At 37.6% G+C, this 15,080-nt stretch overlaps 1 pseudogene; it reads left to right on the plus strand.

Annotated features, from left to right (window-relative positions):
• The window catches only part of LOC135213712 (protein similar-like), a 228,707-nt pseudogene that overhangs the window by 188,244 nt on the left and 25,383 nt on the right, over nt 1–15,080 (plus strand).

Genomic DNA, 15,080 nt, shown 5'->3' on the forward strand with positions numbered 1-15,080 from the left:
TTTGAGCTTCTCCATAATAGAATGTCCAAATAAAAAACCATGGCAGTAAGTACACTCCTCCAAAGAAGTATTGGAAATTTGCCTCTCCATTTCCAACTGTTACGAAGGAAACGTCGCTTCGTAATTTACGCAACTCGACTCACAAGAGACGTTATGCCGCCCTGAGTGTCGGTATCTTGAGTGGTTCCCTTCCGCACCTCCCCTTCGGAATCTGGGTGTTTGTGACGGTTTTGACATATTTATCTCGAACGGATAAAACGGTCGAGACGGTTCTTTTGACATCTGCGTAGTGGTTGTTCTTTCCTCTTTTTATATGTCCTCTATTTTTTCCCCTCTTATTTACCCTTTTATGTCTTACCCTTCATCTTGCCAGATTTATATCTACTCGGAGTGTTTTATTTTTTATTTTTACTTTTTTATTTTTTTTTACCTGATACAGACGTTTTCCTTGGCCTGTATAATAATAATAATAATAATAATAATAATAATAAATAATAATAATAATAATAATAATAATAATAATAATTAATAATAATAATAATAATTAGTATGGAAATCCATCTCCTTGAAAAAAATTTTAATTAATGCAGCATATTGCTTGACTTCTGTTTAGTCTTGGAAGTTGGCTATTTGCATTTTTAGTTATCTTTAAAAGATAACTACTGAGATGGCTATTTGTCTGTCCGTCCGCACTTTGTCTGCCATCAGATCTTGAAAACTGCTGAGGCTAGAAGGCTGGAAATTGGTGTGTTGATCATCCACCATCCAATCATCAAGCATAGCAAATTGCAGCCCTCTAGCCTCAGTAGTTTTTAATTGATTTAAGGTTAAAGTTAGCGATGATCGTGTGTCTGGCAACGTTAAAGGACAGGCCGCCACCAGGCCATGGCTGAAAGTTTCATGGGTGGCGTCTCATACAGCACATTAAGCACTGTACAGAAAACTCGACTGCGCCAAAGAAACTTCCGCACATTTTTTACTAGTTGTTCATTGTAATGGAATTAGTCACCTATATTCTGTGATTGGGGATAGATATACTGTATTTTAAAAGGTGGAGTTTTTAAAAAGAGCATACCGAATAAATTCTGTCTAAATGTTGTAAATGCAGTTCGTTTAATTGATCATTTTATCTTTGCATACGAGTATTTTGAACATTTGACTTTTGAATAACGAAACGTTGAATTGGATTAAAAATTCAGTGTTGTGAATTATTCATTGTCTTAAATTCTAGCGCAATAGACCTTGAAAAATTTAGGCTTATACGCATATGCATTGTATAATCTTATGAGATGAAATTAAAGGAGCGCCCATTCATGTCAAACTTTTTAGATATTTAATCTGTTACCCTTTCTTGTTCCCGTCAGCCAAGGATAGATAGCGGCGTTAGAATGCCTATTCCATCGGCCTACAATAATAATAATAATAATAATAATAATAAAATAGAGAATTTAGCCCAATGTTGCCCGGTCTGTTTGAGCGAAAGGGGATTCTTGTTTTATATGTCAAGGGCAGTTCTTGGGAGTCGTAATTATCAGGTATAATTAGTCAAGGTGCTCGAAGCTATATTCAGAGTTTATGATTTCCACATGGTTTTAGTGATGTGCCTGTGGGACCCCGTATGGGGTTAATACCGTCAGTGCACCTCACGTGGTGCACTGTAGGCATTACTTGAAGTTCTATAGCGTCCCTTCGGCCCCTAGCTGCAACCCATTTCATTCTTTTTACTGTACCTCCTTTCATATTCTTCCATCTTCCTTTCCACCCTCTTCTAACAATTATTGTTGCATAGTGCAACTGCTTTGAGGTTTTCCTCCTGTTGCACCTTTTAAACCTCATATTCTCAACTTTTCTTTCAGCGCTGGATGACCACGTAGGTCCCAGCGCTTGGTCGCGGGACTAATTTGTATATTCTATCTCTAATTTATTCTGTCTCTGTGATGATTTAAACGGTAAGCGTATATGTACCAGTAGTCCTTTCGGAAAAGGTCTTTCTCAGTACTTTTTGCTTACTCGGGGAGTAAGCCTACAAACTACTTTTGTTGTTGTTGTTGATGTTGTTGTTGTTGTTGTTCTAGTTGGGGCGTAAGGAAAGGTCTATGGAAGAGCCTAAAAAGGTCTGAAAAAGGTGTTTTGCGTTGAGTTAAAGGTACAGGAATTTTAGAATAGGATATTTTTGAACTATTAATTAGAATGAAAATTTAAAACTTAAATAATTTACATGTTAAACAGTACTGAACCATTATTATTTATAATAAAATATAGCATATTTATTTCAATTTTCGTTAGTGAAACAAACCTCTATTTGACCATAGGTTTTAGCACGCGCCCCGAGTAAGCTGAAGGTCGGATCACTCCTTGTTTTTATGCTAGGTAAAAACTTATACCCGACTCGCGCGTACTCAACAAACAAACAAATATCCAGCCGGTAGTGTTTGTAGAGAATGAGAGGGACTTGTGTCTGAGAATCATTCACCTTTTTGTGTCATATTTATGCAAGAGTTTTCAAGTGTAAACACATACGGTGTCGTTTTACTGCTGGTGGAAATGTCAACCTCTAAAAGTTTTATTTATTTATTTGTTTGTTTTATTTTATTTTTTATTTTATTTTTTTCTCTCTCTCTATTTGAAGATAGTATAACTTCACGTATGTCTTGTTCATTTTTTAATGTCATTCTTACCATCCGCGTGACTAGAATATTTTAATTGCATTGTTTTTGGCCCGTCACCTTCAGTTCATTTTGAAGGACTTGGTATTTCGTCTTAAAAAAGGGAGTCTCGTTTACGTCGGCGGCTGGGTAGGTGACCCTTCAGATTCGGGTGATATACGAATAAAGAAATTTAGGTTATGTAAACATCACTTTTATGTAGGGAGAAGCTGCTTCTTGTTGGTAGTGTTCGACTATAAGGGCCAAACTGTGAGTTTTAGGTGTATTCTGCGAAACTTTCGCTTATTTTTATCCATGTAAAAGGGAGAGAATGGGCTGACATCTCTTCGCTACGTGAACTAACGCCGCAGGAAGTTTTTGTGAAGCGAATCGTTTGAAAAACCCGAAGTTTTTAGATACACATATAAGTGGGAAATTTAATATTCTAGCATGAACAAATGGCAGTGGTTGCGTATATTAGGATATCATAATTTATTATATATATATATATATATATATATATATATATATATATATATATATATATATATATATATATAATATTATATATATATATTTATATATATATATATATATATATATATATATATATATATATATATATATATATGTATATGTATATAAAATATTACAGTCCATCGCAGGTGGACGAAAATGAGGCATCTGCATTTAATTTAGGTCAGCTTTTCACGCGCAGATCTTAAGAGTCCTATTTCTCTCTCTCTCTCTCTCTCTCTTGACATTCGATTTCTTATCTTTTTGTCACTGCCATTAGCGTAAGAGCACTTCAACAATTCTTGGGTAGTAAACGTAGTTCTGGGATTTTGTGAATTGGTTTTTTTTTCGCAATGAAAGAAAAGTTAATGGCGTATGTCTTGTTCTTGCATGAGGAAGTCAGTAACTAAAAAAAAAAAAAAAACATTTTTAGAGGAACAGTTTGCTCCAAATTGTGAATTTCCAAATGTTTTTTGCTCAAGAAATAATTTATTATTATTAATTATTGGGGTTAATAATTTTCTTTGAATTATATTATTATTATTATTATTATTATTATTATTATTATTATTATTATTATTATTATTATTATTATTATATTATTATCTATAAATGGTTTTTGTGACCCATGCATCTCTTCAGATACTGGAAGAACGAAATCTTGGTGGATTTTTGACATTGTTATTAGTTATGCAAAATAGAAATGAAGTTTAACCTGAGCATTTCTTTCCTTATATTTCCACTTTCTGTTCATGATTGACGTTAATGTTGCTTCATCAGGCGTTAAGTTCATTATACATACATACGTATATATCTGTATATATGTACATATACATATGTATAAGTATTTCACTCATATATAATCCTTTGATAATGAGGTAATAAAAATTCTTAGTTTACAAGATTCTCTCTCTCTCTCTCTCTCTCTCTCTCTCTATATATTATATATATATATATATATATATATATATATATATATATATATATATATATATATATATATATAAATAGGTGTGTGTGTGTAATGTATATATATGGTTTCGCCTTTCTGCTCCCTTTTCCATTTTAATGGCTCTCCCTCTCTCTCTCTTCTCTCTCGTCCATTATCATTATGGTCACGATATCGCCATTTCCCCGACCATGTCCTCAAGGTAGGCACCTTCATGGCCCCGTTTCATGGCCCTCTTGGGTGTACGTTAGAGAGAGAGAGAGAGAGAGAGAGAGAGAGAGAGAGAGAGAGAGAGAGGAGAGAGGTGGGGGTATTCGTCCTCGCTTCAAAAAATTCATTTTTCTCTCCGTGTCAAGTCTTTTTTTTTTTTCTTTATAAATATCTAAGGTTTTCTTGATGTTCTTTATAAATATCAGGCGTTAGTGAGACGAGATTATAAACAGATGGGGAAAGTGCGGTTAGATTTCAAAGAGAATTCAAGAATTTTTTTATCATTTTTTCCTAATGTTTCTGAAGAAAAACGGTAATTGGTAGTCTCGACGCGTTTGTTGATCTGTAGGAATCTTCAGACGTCTCTCTCTCTCTCTCTCTCTCTCTCTCTCTCTCTCTCTCTCTCTCTCTCTCTCTCTCTGTAGGAGTTTCGTGGGTGTCATACTCGCGTTAAAACACTTAAAAAAAAATGGACGTGATTATTCCTTCCACCCAAACGGGCGTTAAATCTTCTCTTTTTTCCCTCTGATACCTTTCAGTCGCCTCCTCTCTTCTCCCGTCGAGTTTCTGTAGTATTCCGCATAATTCTTTTCTCCGTTATCTCCTCCCCTTCCTCTCTCTCACTCCTCTCTCCTACATCAAATATTTACCTCTGCCAACGTTGTCATTTTAGCGCTCGTCACCCTGTCCCCCCCCCCCCCCCCCCCCCCCCCCCCCCCCCCTTCTTTTTTTTTTTTTTTTTTCTTTTTTTTTACGCTTCTGCTCCAGCGTTTCAGAATTTAGACTTTATTGTTGCGTCTTATTTTATTCTTCTTGTCTTTGTTTGAATTTAGTTTCATTGCGTTTCGTTGAAACAAATTAATGTGCATATTTTTGGTCTAAATTTCTACTGAATATTATGTGTGTATTTATTTTTTTGGTCAGTTTTTTATATTTATTTAAGTATTGAAATTTTGTTTGGTTGTTGAGTGGAATATACATTGAATTAGCCGTCCTTCCCGTTATGGGACGTTTGTCTGGTCATCTTAATTTACTGGAGTAATTTTGTAAGCGCTAAACTTGTTTCCAATTATCTTTGTGAATTTTTAAGTAACGTCGAGAAGGAAAGTTCCAGTCTATTTTCCTAAGTTAAGCGTCGAATTTTTCCGTAATTATCTGAATTTAGATAAGAGCTGGGATATCTGTCTGAAGTACACGTGAAGTGTTAACAAGTAAGAAATAAGTAAGGGACTTGAGATTCTTCGGGGGGTTCTTCGGGGGGGTAGCGCTGTCAGTGCACTTCAAGTGGTGCACTGTAGGTATTACTTAAGTTTATTTGTCCTGCAACCCCTTTTATTCCTTTGACTGTACCTCCCTTCAATTCTCTTCCATCTGACTTTCCACCTTCTCTAACAATTGTTTCACAGTGCGAGGTTTTCCTCCTGTCACGCCTTTCAAACCTTTTCCTTTTCAGCGTTGATTGACCTCGTAGGTCCTAGTGCGTGGTTTTTGGGTTAAACTCTTTATTCCTATCCTAATTCGGAAAATGAAGCGAGGAATGAGGGCTTACAGTCAATAACAGCTTCAAAGAGTGCTCCCGAAGTGATAATATGGGGAAATACGAGACGCGTTCTTTTCATAGGACGAACGTTACTGGCAGCTCACTTTACATCTTGGAAAACGAAAACACTTCATACAATTTTTTTTCATTGTTCATGCAATTTAAAAACTTTTTATTGACTCATGGCTTAAAATTTTTTAAACTAAACCACTTCATAAATTTTTTTTCATTGTTCATGCCATTAAAAAAAATTTTATTGAATCGTGGCATAATTTTTTTTTAAACGAAACCACTTCATACAATTTTTTTTCTTTTTTTTCATTGTTCATGGCATATAAAATATTTTACTGAATCATGGCATAACATTTTTAAAACGAAACCACTTCATAATTTTTTTTTTCATTGTTCACATAATTTTTTTTTTTCATTGTTCAGGGCATGAAAACAACCTCATTGGTTCATGGCATGAAATTTTTATCATTTACTTATGGCATAATTTATTTTATTGTCTCATGGCATAATTTTGTTTCATTGACTCATGGCATAAATTTTTGTTCATTACCTCATGGCATAATTTTTTTTATTGACTCATGGCTTAATTTTTTCTTATTGACTCGTGGTACATTGCACTTATCAGTCGAGAGTACATTGGAAACTAGCGTTCAGTTTATTATGTTAGATGTTCTTATCCTTGTGAGCTTTCCTCTTAACAATGATTATGCGATGACTATATCTGTATTATGACCCAATGCATAGGTTCAGATAAACTCACTCTCTCTCTCTCTCTCTCTCTCTCTCTCTCTCTCTCTCTCTCTCTCTCTGTGAGCTAGACGCGGTGTCACCTAACTCCGACGCCAAAGAGATAGATAAAGAGAAAGAGAGAGAGAGATCACATCGCATTCATTGGATGCACCAGTAAATTCCCTGCGGGAAATGGACCTTCATGAAAGGTCAAGCCGACGAACGGGAATTGAATCAGTAATTGAAATCCGATGTGTTATGTCCGCAGAGTTCATACAGTTGTCGTGACATTTCATGGCCTTCCGTGTTTCATTGTCAAGGAATCAGCTGTGTTCCAATGACGTGTTTTTAATTATTTCGTTGCATATTTAGCTAAACTGGGAAACATTTTTGAATTTTTGGTAGGCAGACGGGGATATAAATTTTCTTTGCTAGGAAAAAAAATGATTATTTGTGTTGAGTCGTCAAGAAAGGACATTGCGTAAGGGATTAATTATTTCTGTAATGTATTTTTACATTTATAAACGTTCCCTTAAGTCACATATATTGGGAGGATGACCAAAAGACTGGATTAACACAAAATTTCTGCCGTATATTTTATATTTTTAAGTGTTCCCTTAATCCATACACTGAACGAATGATAATAAAACTTTTCCTTTCTTTTCTTTGCAGTGCGCATCAAAGGTCAGGTGGAAACGGGCAGATACCGTTTCCTAGCCAGGGACGGCGGCTACGTTTGGGTAGTGACCCAGGCAACTCTCATCCACGGTCCCAAGGACCACAAGCCGCAGTACGTCGTCTGCCTCAACTACGTTGTCAGGTGAGTCCTATTGTAGTAATTACGCAGTGGAAGCCTGGCTAATAATACCTTCAAGGGATTTCCCCATTCAGTGACTTCTGTGGGTTAATAATGACCTTCAAAGGATTAGGCATGACCTGGGCTTAACATGACCTGCAAATCATTTGGATTAGACTGTGGAACATGGGTTACCCTTATTATGACCTCTCTTGTACCACCTGGGAAAGATTGAAGTCCTACCTAGTTATGACAGTTGGACCTGGGCTTTATAATGACCTTCAGGAAAAAAAGATCACGGTGCCTGGGTTAATAGGACCTTCAAGGATTAACAGGGTGACCTGCTAACAATGACATCATGGAATAACTGGTGACCGGGCTAATAATGACCTTCCAGGATTAACGTGACCTGTGGGCTAATAATGACTTCAGATTAACAATGGACCCTGCCTTAATAATGACCTTCAAGGATTAACAGTGACCTGGGCTAATAATGACCTTCAAGGATTAACAGTGACCTGGGTTAATAATGACCTTCAAGGATTAACAGTGACCTGGTCCTAATAAGGGACCTCAAGGATTAACGTGGACCTGGGCCTTATAACTGGACCTTCCAAGGTTAACAGTGACATCGTTCTAATAATGATTCATTCAGGAATGAACAAGTGACCTGGGCTAGTAATGACCTCTTTAGTCGCTGCTTCTTGCTATTCAAGGATTAACAGTGACCTGGAGTAATAGTGACCTGGGTTAATAATGACCTGTTTAATCGCTGCTTATTACTGTTTAAGGATTAACAGTGACCTGGAGTAATAATGACCTGTTTAATCGCTGCTGTTGCTATTCAAGGATTAACAGTGACCTGGAGTAATAATGACCTTGGTTAATACTGACCAGTTTAATTGCTGCTTGTTGCTATTCAAGGATTAACAGTGACCTGCCGTAATATAATGACCTGGGTTAATAATGACCTGTTTAATCGCTGTTTGCTACTATTGACGGTAGGTGGAGGCTGTGCAGTTTTTATTGTGGCATTTTGTATCTGGTCTGTTTTCATATGAGGAGCTGTACATGAAAAATACTTTTAAACAAATCTCTCTCTCTCTCTCTCTCTCTCTCTCTCTCTCTCTCTCTCTCTCTCTCTCTCTCATCTCTCCTCTCTCTCTGAAGAGATACAACACATCCCACTGTGGGAACTTCTTTACATACAAGATATGTGACACGTGGAGTAAACTCCCACCAGAAGTTGTAACAGCAACAGTGTGGAAGAGTTTAAAAGAAAGCTAGACGAAATCATTAGGACACTGTGAATGAACAGTAGAACATGCTCCTACAGATAAGCGAGCACACGATGTCTCCTCGGATGGACTAAGAAGTCTTTGAGACATCCTAATCCTTGTGAATCCTTGTAACTCTCTCTGTGAGTATATAGTACATATATATGTGTGTGTGTGTATTTCTTAATCTTTTGTATACAAGAATGTAGTTGGGCTCCTTCTCTCTCTCTCTCCTCTCTCTCTCTCTCTCTCTCTCTCTCTCTCTCTCCTTTAAATGTTAATACTCTTTTCCTGCCTCTTGTGGCATTTCGACACAGAGCGCTGTCTTATGTTCCGTTAGCTAGACGCCCTTTGCATAATAGGGCATTAATGGTTCTCGTGCCAAAATGCGACCACCTTGTTTGTTGGGGGGGGGGGGGGGGGGGGGGGGGGGGGGGCGACATGTTTGTTGACGGTCATTATGAAATTGCTCTCATTAGCGTGAGTGCCATTGACGGATGCCTTACAGACATGAGGGAGAAGGTGACTAATTATTTTTTAGCGTTCTCTCTTCAGGGGACAAGCATTACTTTTTAGTGTTCTCTCTTTAGGGGACAAACATTATTTTCATAGTTACATAAACTCCTAATTATATTTCTTGCGAGATCTGTATGTGAGGATTATTGAAGCAAAAATACATTTTTTTACGAAAGCTGTGTGAATTAGGTCAATATTTTTTTTATGTCAATTACTCGAAAATTGACCTAATTTTATTTTATATGAAATATGTGTAAATATGCTTAATAACAGTTTTATGTCAATTACGCGAAAATTGACTTTAAAGCCATAGGTCCCATGGGAAATGAAATGTTCATAATTTAGTACGAAAATTGGCATCACAGCAACAAGCTCTCATAGAAGGCAATGTTATTTTTCATAAAAGCAGAAAAATTGTTTTTATGTCACATTTAGTCAAACATGCAAAGAAAATTAGCTATATAAATAGCTGTCATACTGCACCGTGCTTTTTCAACTTTTTATTATGCAAAGTAGAGAAATGTCGACTGCCTTTCTTTTCAAGTACTCCTTATTGACGTGCAATTCCTGTTAATTTAAAGCCTATGAAATTGAAATGGTTCGGGTTTTATTAATCGTAATACATGTATTTTAACTACTGCTGTTTTAGTGTTCTGTAAAAGACGACTATTGAGATGGCTTTGTCTGTCCGTCTGCACTTTTTCTCTCCGCCCATAGATCTTAAAAACTCCCGAGGCTAGAGGGCTACAAATTGGTATGTTGATCATCCACCCTCCAATCATCAATCATACCAAATTGCAGCCCTCTAGCCTCAGTAGTCTTTATTTCATTTAAGGTTAAAGTTGGCCATAATGGCGCGTCTGGCAACACTATAGGGCAGGCCACCGCCGGGCCGTGGCTGAAAACTCGATTGTGCCGAAAAAGTTAGGCGCATTTTTTTGCTAGTTTTCTGATTTCCTTGATTCGTAACTTTCAATTCGTGGCCATTGATCTATTTATGCTAACGTTGTTACAAGAATTCTCTCCAACTCTCTGTTTTCCTTCCAAGATCCTTAGCGACCTCGTTCATTAATGTGGTGAGGATTAGGACCGCTGTTTGCACGCTGGTCCAATTAAAACTTCCGCGGAGGTTCTGGAGTTCCACAAGATTTCTCTTGGCCATTCTGCAAAGGCGTCGCTCTACAGATTGAAATGACACTGGCTTTTTCTGTCTAGGTCTCTTACTTAAATGGTTGGAGATTATACGTTGCATCTCTCTCTCTCTCTCTCTCTCTCTCTCTCTCGTACGACGGCGAAATTTAAACGTATTATGGTTATGGCTCTTGCTTCTAACACCCATACGCGCTCAAATCTATCATTGTTACATTAACGTCATTAACGGTTGCTGCAGATCCCGCCACGTCATGCCAGGAATTCTCTCTCTCTCTCTCTCTCTCTCTCTCTCTCTCTCTCTCTCTCTCTCAAGCACACTTAGGTAATGCCCTTTTTATTCGATTATGGAGCGTCTGCCAACTAATGAAGTGAAGCATTTGGCAAACCACTGCTATCCATTGGAGATTATGCTTCCACAAATACACAAATTACTGTGTTCTCGGCTCTCTCATCGTGTGGGCTAACTTTTTGGTTGAAAATTGACCCCGGCCATCCTCATCCCTCCCTTCTTCCCCTTCCCCTTCCCCCTCCCCTCGCTCAGTCTGCAGTGGCTGTTAAAAGCCGCTGACAGCCATGGCCGTCTGCTACACACTTTTTGCATTTAAGGAAATTGCCTTTCCAATTCTCCTGTCGAAGCGAGCACATAACGGTGTCCTGTTGCGAGAGTTGGTCGCTTAGTGCATCGCGGACTTTTTTCTTATTGTCTCCTCGATGCCGAGTTTTCCTGGGTAGAACTTAACAGAAGTCAATACTTGTTTTACTTAATATTCGCAAAGACAAATATAACAGAGGTGGACATTTGCATTGTAATTATAAAATAAAGGTTTCAGTCAGTCCCTTCAGCCTCTTGTGTCTAATTTTATGAATATTTTGGGTCATGAAGGGTCATTAATAATACCAGGAGCGGCAAGTTCACGATGCACGGTTCATTAGTTATGTGAGGAATACTATCGATGCTTGCAAGCAATTCAATCTTGCATGATCTGAGTCACACAGACAAGATCCCTCTGTGAAGGCCGGCTGATACGCTTCCTTAAAGGGATTTCAGCTTTGTGTCCTTATTCATGGGAGGTTCGCTCTTTGTTTTCCTGCCTTATGCAAATGGAGCTGTACTTTTCTCTTGCCCTGCTGATGAGAGAGAGAGAGAGAGAGAGAGAGAGAGAGAGAGAGAGGAAGAGGGAGAAAGAAGTTTGAGAGTAGGGAAAGATCAGTACTATGGAGATAGGTAGAGAGAAAGATAAAGTAGGGGGAGAGAGCGCTGAGATGATCAGACGAGATGAGAGAGAGAGAGAGAGAGAGAGAGACGATAGCGAGGGGTTGGGAATTGTAGTAAAGATCAGTACTAAGGAGATAGTTAGAAAGAAAGACTCAAGAACAGATAAAAGCGGTAGATAGGAGAGGGATAGATGTGATAGAGACGTACCTTGGATGCAGAGATAACAACCCTCAGAGAGAGAGAGAGAGAGGGGAAAAGATAGACGAGCGTTGTAAGAAGGAACCTAAAGGAGATCAGCCATCTTGGAGAAAGAGCGGCGAGAGAGACCTAGGGAACCGGTATAGTGAGATACAGGAAGGTCTTGAGACTGGAAGGAAAGACGGCGAGTGATATTCCGGCCCCCCCCCACCCCTCCCCCCCCCTATCGCCCCCGAAAAATACTTAGTTGATCGATGAATCAGGGGTGGGGCTTAAAATTACTGCGGGGGGGGGGGGGGGGTTTGGGAGACTTTTAATTACATATGGGTCGGCCTACATCGCGATTTAAGAGTTCCCTTTTTCATGAGTGGAGGCCTTTGGTTGGGAAGAAAATAACCATTTATCCTGAGTGTGTTGAATTGGGGGGGGGGGGGGGGGGTGGGTGTGTATGGGAGGGGGGGGGGGTGTGGGGGGGGGGGGGGGGGGGGGGGGGAGATAATGCCTTGGGATAAACAGGTCTGAGGATATCGAGTTTTTTTTTTGGTCGTGGACCAACAGTCCAGAAAATCAATCTCGGACTTTTTCCATTATTCAGTACAATAACGAAGAATCCCGTAAGGGGGTTAGTGCCGTCAGTGGACCTCATGCGGTGCTCTGTAGGCATTACTTGAAGGTTCTTTACAGCGTGCATTCGGCTTCTAGCTGCAACCACTTTCGTTCCTTTTACTGTACCTCCTTCCATATTCTCTTCATCTTACTTTCTACCCTCTCCTAACACTTGTTTCATAGCGCAACTGCGAGGATTTCTTCCTGTTACACCGTTCAAACCTTGTACTGTTAATTTCCATTTCAGCGCAGAATGACCTCATAGGTCCCAGTGCTTGGCCTTTGGCCTTAATTCCATATTCAACTCAACTCAACAATAACGAAGAAATATTGTGGTTTGAAGTATATCCTATTGCAAAATAAAGAAATAATGTCTTGAGTATCACGTTTTGATTTATACTATATTTCAAAATCAAGCAATAATTTCATGAATATTATGGGTTGAGGTATATCAATTTACTAAGTAAAGAAATCGTCTCTTGAATAGCCCCAAGATATATATATATATATATATATATGATATATATATATATATATATATATATATATATATATATATATATAAATATATATATATATATATATATATATATTGTATTTTTAAAAGTTGAAATTTTTTAGTACATACGCAGCATATTACCAACAAACATCTATTCAAAATTTGATTTGTTTTTTTCCATTCAAAAGAGATCCAGAGTTTCCAATTCATTAACGAATTGTGTCAACGTTTGTGGTGATGAAAAGTCAGTCGCCGTAAAAAAAAAAAAAAAAAAAAAAAAAAAAAAAAAAGTTCGATTCGACCTGCTTGATTGAAAAAAAAGGGAAAAAAAAAAACGTTATTTGTTTCGTGATATAAAAATACTTTTCCCCCAATCGTGCATTTTGGCCAACTCTCCCGATCGGTTTGTTTGGAGTTGGTGATGACAAATGTCCGCGAAGTAAAGTTAATCTAAAGTTCTGTAGTTAAGCAGGGAAGGGGAAGGGGGGGAAGCTGTCTTCATTTCTCAGGCGTCTGTATGATTGATAGAAGAGCTCCTCTTTCTTGAGAGGCAAAGTAGGGAAACTTGAGCTTCGGGTGGCTGTAATAAATAAAAGTGATTGTCTACGACGTTTGGAATATTTATCACTTTGGTTTCCATATATTCGATATTATTAATGTTATTATATCAAGGTTGTTATTGCTTGTTTGCCATGTCACTGTTACTGCTTATATATACCTTTCCTCTCTGTTAAGGGCTAAATATTCAGTGCTGTAAAATAAAAAATTTTAATACATTAAATATAGAAAATGCTCATATTTACTGCTGAAACTCACAAGACAACGGAAGGTTTATGACTGATGTAATTTATCACTCCCCTCTCTAAAAAGATATAAATAAATTATTATATATATAGTAATATATATATTTATTGTATACGATATAATCTATAAATATATTTTCATATATGTTAACCGAAAGCATTTCTTACCAACTAAAACATTCCCCTTCGGTTTACATATATGAAACTATATGAACTCCGAGGTAGAGCGAATTAAGACACTAAAGGACATTTGTAACTTAATGCGTGTATATGAATTACGGTGATGTGATGATCTCTCTCTCTCTCTCTCTCTCTCTCTCGATCTCTCGCTCTCTCAACTCTCTCTAGGCTCTCTCTCTATATATATATATATATATATATATATATATATGCATATATATATATATATATATATATATATATATATTATATATATACATAGTAATTATATATATATAATTTCCCCTTTGAAAGATAAAAATGCATGAACTCAAAAGAAAAAAAAAAAAAAAGGTCCCATTTTAAATTATCTAAAATAAAGGAGAAAGCGGCAAGGACGCCTTAGACCGCCAAGTGCTGTGGCTGTGGGCGTTATACCCTGTGCGGGGCAAGAATTGATCTCTCCCCCCCCCCCCCCCCCCACCCCCCCCTTTATTTAAAAACCTAAAAAATCCCGGCTTCATTGAGGTCCCATAGGCTCGGAAAATAGCGTCTTTAAATCAAGGAGCAAAACTATAAATTCTTCAGCGCCCAGTGCGCTTAAGAACGTTTACGGCCGCGTCATTTCACACTCCTCTTCTGACGAATGTCTTCAGTTTTCCGGGAGGGATTAGAGAAGGGATTTTGCCTCGAATAAAGCTCCCCCCCCCCACCCCCCCCCCCTTCCCACCTCCACCTCCCCCTCCCCTCCCCTCCTGCCTCCCTCAAGGGAGCGTCGGACGTCTCGCCTGCAGTGAATTGAAAATGAGGGATTTTTCTGCGTTATTGGAATTAGGACGTTTTTAGTTTATGTATATATATATATATATATATAATATATATATAATATATATACGAACTATATATATATATATATATATATATCTATATATATATAGAATATATATATATATAGATATATATATATTGGGTTTTCAGTCTGAAAAAGGGTTTGAATTTTAAACGTACTTTCAAGCTGTAAACGTCAATGTGTTATCTGTGAATACTCTGAGTTTTCACATTGATGTTGCTTATGTTTACAATTTTTTATATATATAATCCTGGGTTCCACTCAGATATTAAAAATTACTGAGGCTGGAGGGCTGCAAATTGGTACATTGATCATCCACCCTCCAATCATCAAACGTGGCAAATTACAGCCCTCTAGCCTCAGTAGTTATTGTTTTATTGTGGGTTAAAGTTAGCCATAATCATGCA

This window comes from Macrobrachium nipponense, chromosome 43 (assembly GCF_015104395.2).
Source record: "Macrobrachium nipponense isolate FS-2020 chromosome 43, ASM1510439v2, whole genome shotgun sequence".
Lineage (NCBI taxonomy): Eukaryota > Metazoa > Arthropoda > Malacostraca > Decapoda > Palaemonidae > Macrobrachium > Macrobrachium nipponense.